Source organism: Staurois parvus, unplaced genomic scaffold (genome assembly GCF_062004578.1).
Source record: "Staurois parvus isolate SC_StPar_1 unplaced genomic scaffold, SC_StPar_1.0 ptg000151l, whole genome shotgun sequence".
In the NCBI taxonomy this organism is placed as follows: domain Eukaryota; kingdom Metazoa; phylum Chordata; class Amphibia; order Anura; family Ranidae; genus Staurois; species Staurois parvus.
The window spans coordinates 11155748-11163322 of record NW_028317947.1 but is presented as its reverse complement, the minus strand read 5'-3'; positions in this window follow the sequence as shown (position 1 = coordinate 11163322).

The window sequence follows — 7575 nt, the reverse complement described above, 5'->3', positions numbered from 1 at the left end:
TCAGTTTAACCGATCTCTTAGGAATATCAGTGGGCAACAAATGAAATAGAGCTATTTCAGGGGATCGATGAATGTTAACCCCCGTTACCGAATAAAGGAAATTAAATAAACGGATCCAAAACCTAGTCACCACTGGGCATTTCCACCATATGTGGAGCATGGTACCCTCTTGTCCACAATGTTGAAAACAGCTGGGTGACACAGAAGGGTACATTTTAGTAAGATGTGTAGGGACCAGATACCACCGAAGAAGCGTTTTGTAGTTAGAAGCAATTGGTATTTGATCGATGGTGAGGAGGCATTATGTCCCTTCCTCACTGCCTGTTTTAACCCCTTAAACCCTACACTGTGACCACCTGCATTGCGTGGAGGTTGCAGGATGGCTTTATTCAGTTGACTGGGTCGTGTTCAGCAGGCATTTCTGCTCGCTGAAAGCCACACCAGGGATCATTTTTGCAATGGATCGTGGTCATGGCATGTGCACAACCCCTCCCTCTGCCTTTGGAGCTTATGATGGTGCACTTAGGGGGCAGCAAAAATGAATCTCAGCTATGTCTTTTGCAATTCCCCGATCAAGTGTAAACTAAACCTTAGCAAACACAAACAGTTGAAATACAAATATGGGGATTGTTTTACCTGCCAAATATTGGTATTCTCTGTAGTCATTCTTATTATACAGACACCATCACAACATAGCTAGGTTTGGTCCCCCTGGATCCAGTTACAACACTCCGGCAGGAGCTGGACATATCCCAACATTACCAGTCTGATGGTGAAGGAGCAGAAGCAGACTGGTATGACCATCCCTATGCTAAAACACTCTGATTTTAGGTACTTTTTCTCAGAATGAGCTCTTACTAAATATTCATTTTTATTTTTTTAAGTGTTCTTAACAGTTGAGTGTTACTCATCAGAAACAAAAAAAGGAATAAAAAGCAGATATCTAAACTACTGTAAGTGACAAAATGTCCTCCTCCAATAAATCTGCCCATTGATAGATTTCCTGTTATTATTATTATTGCTACTACTAGCAATACTTCACAGCTGAGAAATATTATTATTTACATGACATTATCATAAAAAGTATTAACGTATTCCACAGGCTTTATAATACTGTAAAAGTTCAAATATCTATATCAGGGGTCCTCAAACTTTTTAAACAGGGGGCCATTTCTCTGGTACTCAGACCGTTGGAGGGCTGGACTATAGTCTAAAAAAAAAACAGTACAGGAGATGACCAGAGACTGCGGACACAGTACAGGAGATGACCAGAGACTGCAGACACAGTACAGGAGATGACCAGAGACTGCGGACACAGTACAGGAGATGACCAGAGACTGCGGACATAGTACAGGGGATGACCATAGACTGCGGACACAGTACAGGAGATGAGCAGAGACTGCGGACACAGTACAGGAGATGAGCAGAGACTGCGGACACAGTACAGGAGATGAGCAGAGACTGCGGACACAGTACAGGGGATGACCAGAGACTGCAGACATACAACGGCGGCGGGAATACTGGGCCGGCCGCTCCATAAGACGCACAGAAATTTCCCCTCAAGTGTGTCTTATGGAGCGAAATATACGGTAAATGCAAGACACCTCATTGGGTCAGATCTGTGTACAATGTAAAGAGAGGGGGTGGGAGATAAGGAGGGGAGAGAGAGAGAGAGAGAGGATGGGGAGAGAAAGAGGAGGGGGGGGAGAGGATGGGGGGGAAAGAGAGGGGGTAGGGGGAGAGAGAGGAGGGGGGGAGAGAGGAAGGGGAGAGAGAGAGGAGGGGGAGAGAGAGAGAGGAGGGGGAGAGAGAGAGGAGGGGGAGAGAGAGGAGGGGGGAGAGAGAGAGAGAGAGAGAGAGAGAGAGAGAGAGAGGAGGGGGAGGGGGAGAGAGGAGGGGGAGAGAGAGAGGGGGGAGAGAGAGGAGAAGGGGGAGAGAGGAGGGGGCGAGAGAGAGGGGGGAGGAAGGGGGGAGAGAGAGGAGGGGGGAGGGAGAGGGAGAGAGGATAGAGAGGGGAAAGAGAGAGGGAGGAGATCAATCATCTATTGCACTTATCTAGGGTCCCTGGCCATGATACCCGACATGCAGCGATGGGGTCTCCTCTCTTGCTCCCCCTCTTCATGGTCAGCTTTAGGCTCCGCCTTCCGGCCGTGACGGTTGCATGCAGTGATCAGAATAGATGGCCCTCTGGCTGCAGAGAGGCCAGGTGAGTGGTGCAGGTTCACAAGCCGAGCCCACCTTCCCCTGTTCTAGAATTGCTGATCCTGCCCTCCTGCCTCCCGCCTGAGCCTTGCCGAGCTCTCCCGACCTGCCAAACCCTAGTCCCTTGCCTCGCGACAGATACGTCCCTGCCCGGCGGGCTGGATAAATGTCCTCGGCGGGCCGCATGTGGCCCGCGGGCCGTAGTTTGAGGACCCCTGATCTATATAAATACTAATATAAAAACAATATACAAGGGAACCTGTGAGGACATAAATATAGAAACTACCACCACTGACTTGTTTCTAATGGTGTAATTCTAGAGCTGGGATCCTAATACTTGTTTCATTACCTGGAGAGGCACTCGCAAGTAACAAGCATGCAGCCAGCAAAGTCTAAATAGCAGTTCCAGATTTTTATCAGTGTAGCCTGTAGGCACACTATTTTTGACACTGAAGCAACACCCTTCTGCTATTATAATAATAATTTTTAGTGGTGCACCGAAATAAAAATTCTGGTGCCGAAACCGATACCAAAAATTCAGAATGCACGTGGCCAAAAACAGAACCAAAACTGAAATGTCTGCGCATGAGGGGGTGGGGAGGCTCCAATTTTTTTTTTCTACTTTCATGTATATTTTTATTTTTTTAACTTACGATTTTATTGCTATCACATAGGGGACCAATAGTCCCCTATGTGATAGCATATGAGTGACAGGCCATCTTTGTAGGGGGGCAGTGTGTTCAAGGAGGGGGCAGGAGAGGAGCAGTGTATACAGACAGGCTCCCTCACTGGCTGTCATTAGATGTCAGTGCCGGTTTTTAAATACAATTGCCGGCTTTTTTTTTCTTCACTATATCTCAGAGAAAAACTGTGTTTCTTTTAGCTCGGGGAAAAAAACTAAAAAGAAGCTGTGTTTCTTTTAGCTTGGTGAAAGTGACCGCTGATTGTCTGAGCTATAGTGAAGAAAAAAAAAGCTGGTAATTACATTTAAAAACCGGCACTGACATATAGAGACAGCCAGTCACTGTATACACTGCTCATCTCTGGCCTTTCTCCACCCCCCTCACAGCTGCAGTACACACAGTCCCCTGTATTGGCACCTGTACTGGCTAAATGTTCCCTTCGGCAAAATGCCAATAGGGGTATTTTTGGTCCTTAGGTTTAGGTGGCCGAAATTTCGGTGCAGCCCTAATAATTTTATGACAATGTTTAGGGAGCATGCATTGAAAGTACTATACAGTATATCTACTGCAGGGTTTCATAACTAGGGTTCCATGGAACTCTGGGGTTCCTCCAGAGGCTGTTAGGGGTTCCTTGAGCAATGAGCAATTTCTGCCTCTCAGATAATTTCCCACTCACACCACTGATCCTTTTGCTATCTGTAAAGGGGTATTTCTTCCAATTAACCCAAAATGTAAGGAGCATTCTTCTCTATGATATCCCACTAATGTATCATGAGTTGAAGATATAGTAATTATTATCAGGGGTTCACTGAAAATGGAAAGTTATTTCAAAGGTTCTTCTGCTTTGAAAAGGTTGAGAAAGGCTGATCTACTGTGTGTATCATTAGAGAGAAGTAAAGAGCAACAAGAACATACATTTTTTTAAGTAATTGACTTACCCAAACCTTCCCAGCCAAAGGCAGGCCATAGACAGTTGAAAACCAAAGAATAAAATTAATTGGTTATAGACTCAACCAGGATCTGGTGGTTGATTCCATAACCAATTAATTAACTTTATTATTTGGTTTTCAACTGGATTTTTGATTGGAGACTCCCGGATCACTATCAACTACTTGCCATGGCCGCTCTGATTTTTTATGCTTTTCTGGTTTTTATCACAGTAACTGTAAGTGCAATACTTTGGATAAACCAAAACGCTTTTTTAATTTACTACACTAGGAGTGGCTACTCTTCTTTTCTGTGGTATTTACTGCATGGTGAGTCAGCTGCCATCTGAGATCTTATTGTTTAGAAGAAATATAACCTTTTGGTACATCTGCTGGGCCTGATAACTGCGCTATTTGACCAATCCTTCGGGTGGTCAAATCCTCTGTGATGGGTGGAAGGAGAAGGACTTTCTCTACTCTTTGTTCTCCAATTTCACTAAACATCGGCACTTCCAGGCTTATGTGGATTCCTATATAGATCTTTGTGATAATATGTGTGTTATTTGCACATAACTATTGCACAAACACTCATGCTACACACAACACACAACAATATCTGAAAGATCCCATAATGGGAAGAGACAAATAAAGGAAATAGCTGGCACAGCTTAAAAAATACCAGGAGTCGGTTGGTGTGGGGTAGCCGGTCTCCAATGGGAGAAGCAGGGGCGGACTGACAACTCATGGGGCCCCCGGGCAATAGGGGATCATGGGGCCCCTTTGTCATTGCCCAAACTCAAAAAAGCCTATGAAAAAGGAACCAGGGGCATCTCATGGGGCCCCCTACTGACCCCAGGCCCTTGGGCAGTGCCAGAGTTTCCAAATGGTCAGTCCGCCCCTGGGGAGAAGTCAACACTTTTACACCTGGCATTCATCAGCAAGTTTCTAACTAGAGCGTTCTCACACAAAGCAAAAGCCAATATATACTTGCAAACCGATAATGCCAAGTATCAACCCTGGGTAAAAAAATTGGGGCCACCTGAGTCCTCAGAACAGTCCAATAGACATTAACGTATCCCAAGTTTATGCAGATTCCTATTGTAAACAGTTAAGTATGCATGTATGAGTCCACTAGCATTCTGGTATACTATAGCTGCCAAACAGCAGATGAAAAACAAGCAGTAGTGGTTGTAATGAAAAGGTAATGATAACAACAATAAAGCAGGAGCAGTAACAGAGTGGCGGGGGTTAATGCAGTGCAAGGTGCCACTTGTAATCACAGTCAACTGCAGACTCCAAAGCAGTCAAACAACCCTTCCAGATGCACTGGAAGCAATTCCTGGAGTTTTAGGGGCAGCTTGCAACACACCAGACATCAGTCACAGAGAACTCTCACCCAGGGGAGGACTGACAACTCATGGGGCCCCCGGGCAATAGGGGATCATGAGGCCCCTGTGTACTTCCCCACACTCAAAAAAAGCCTATAAAAGGTACCAGGGCATTTCATGGGGCCCCCTACTGACCCCGGGCCCTCGGTCAGTGCCCAAGTTCTCAAATGGTCAGTTCACCCCTGCAGTCTCACCACTCCAATAAATGATAGGTCTACTGCTGCAGTTGACACTGTTGGCTCTCCCAGACATGCTGCACTGTCATCAGAGCCCATCTCTCTGTTTGCATTCATGGATGGTTCCAGCTGTAGCAGTGAGCACAGTGCGGCATGATAGATAGCCAAACTAGCGTCAGAGGGGCCCGGACATGATGACGTAATCACGGCAACACATTTCACCCTCTGGACCTTGAGCTTCCTCAGGACAAGGTGGCTCTCATATTGTCGTTTTTTTTAAAGGGCCTTGCCCAATTTGCAATATAATACCAACATGGGCAGCCACTCCTAAAGGATTACTGGTAGCCTCATTTAACAAAACAAATAAAAAAGCAAATGTACATTAACCCCTACAATAATAAGGATGACAAACCCTACACAATCTCTTTTATGCATTAATCCATCAGTATACTCATTGCGCCAGTGACCTTTGGGAAGGATATTTAGCGGGGGAATACAGCAATCTAATGCGTGCCTCAATTTAAACACTAGCTCCACACATCAAATCAAAACAAGATTAAACATACTTAAATTAATTTCTTAGAGGTCCAAGAAAACTTGCAGATTTAATTCAGTATTGAGTCCTTTTCAATCAAGGTTCCCAATTTATCTAATAAATCTATTTCTTCTTCTTCCTCAGCAGGACAGTATCTAAGCCCCTTCTGTGGTTGGATAATTTTAACACATAAAAGCCTTTCACCTTCAGTCCATCCAGTCTCCAATCATGTAGGGCAGCAAAGTGCTGTGCTAGTGGACTGTTGTCCTCATGATTAATGTTACCGCTGTGTTCACCGATGTGGACATGAAGGTAAACTCCATTTTACCCACATAAAATATTTTACATAGGCATTCTATTCAGGGGCGGACTGACCATTTGGAAACTCGGGCACTGCCCAAGGGCCTGGGGTCAGTAGGGGGCCCCATGAGATGCCCCTGGTACCTTTTTCATAGGCTTTTTTGAGTTTGGGCAAGGACACAGGGGCCCATGATCCCCTCTTGCCCGGGGCCCCATGAGTTGTCAGTCCGCCCCTGATTCTATTACATAACGAACCTGTGCCTGTAGTACAATTAATTAATTGTCTAATATGATAGACATTCTAGTGATCTGCATCAGTGAACACATCGGTTTTCTCAACAAATCTGCAAATTTGTCAATGTCCATAGGGGAAAACTCCTTTGAACTGGAGAAGGTCAGTAAATCAAATCCTGGGGAATGTCTGTACGAATTCTGACCGGAGCAGTTCTGGCCTGTTTCGCTACCAATAGTGGTCTAGGGCCCACAATGGCCACTAGTTGCGATGACCGGGTGAGAATATGCCAGTGCCTTGTCAGAATGTCTCGCACCTCCTCCCACTGAAACCTGTATTGGGTGTAAATTCTATCTGGTGGCAGCTGCAAAGTCTGAGCGTCACCTCTAGCACTCAAAAGTGCCTCCCATCCACGTGCAGAAGCTTTCTTCCTAGCACCCCAAAGGGTTCTTTGAGGGTAACCTCTCTCTCTAAACCTCTTAAAGAGTTCCTCAGCTTCAAAAGTGTAATCATTACCCTGGGAGCAGTTCCTGTGAAAGTAAGTAATACAGATTCTTCCTCTACCCCATAGAGTTAATGAGCATTTAAACCTTGCAATATCAAGGGCCCCACTGCAAGTGGTTTTTTTTCATCCTGGAACTGAGCTTTAAAAAAATCCTTACTGAGCTCTCTAGCTGTGGGCACCATGGAGTAATTTATTATTGAATTTCACTTTCATTCCCTTCTACTAGCATTCAGTTTTGTATCCTCTAATATGCTGTAAACGCAATGAATGTGCACAGAAAGAGGGGAGAGCATATTGTAATAACCCGACTTGAGTGACTTCACTGGATCCCTTGTGAATTTTGAGGATTCAATTCTCCAGAGTTTTTTTTATCAGCTACAGATGTCAATGAGAGTTTGTTCTAATGCTTATTTACAGCTTTTTAAGTAGTAAATACTTAAATGTCACAGCCTGTCCCCCATTCTCCTGTAGAAAGAATCCTACTGGAAACATTACACAAAATGCCAGACTGAGATGACCAGTCCAAATGACTAGGGAACTCTAGACATTATTTTACAGCATGTACTATTCATCATTGCTGTCACATGCCTTAAACCTGTAAACAAGGAGTTCAATAAAAATATAATAA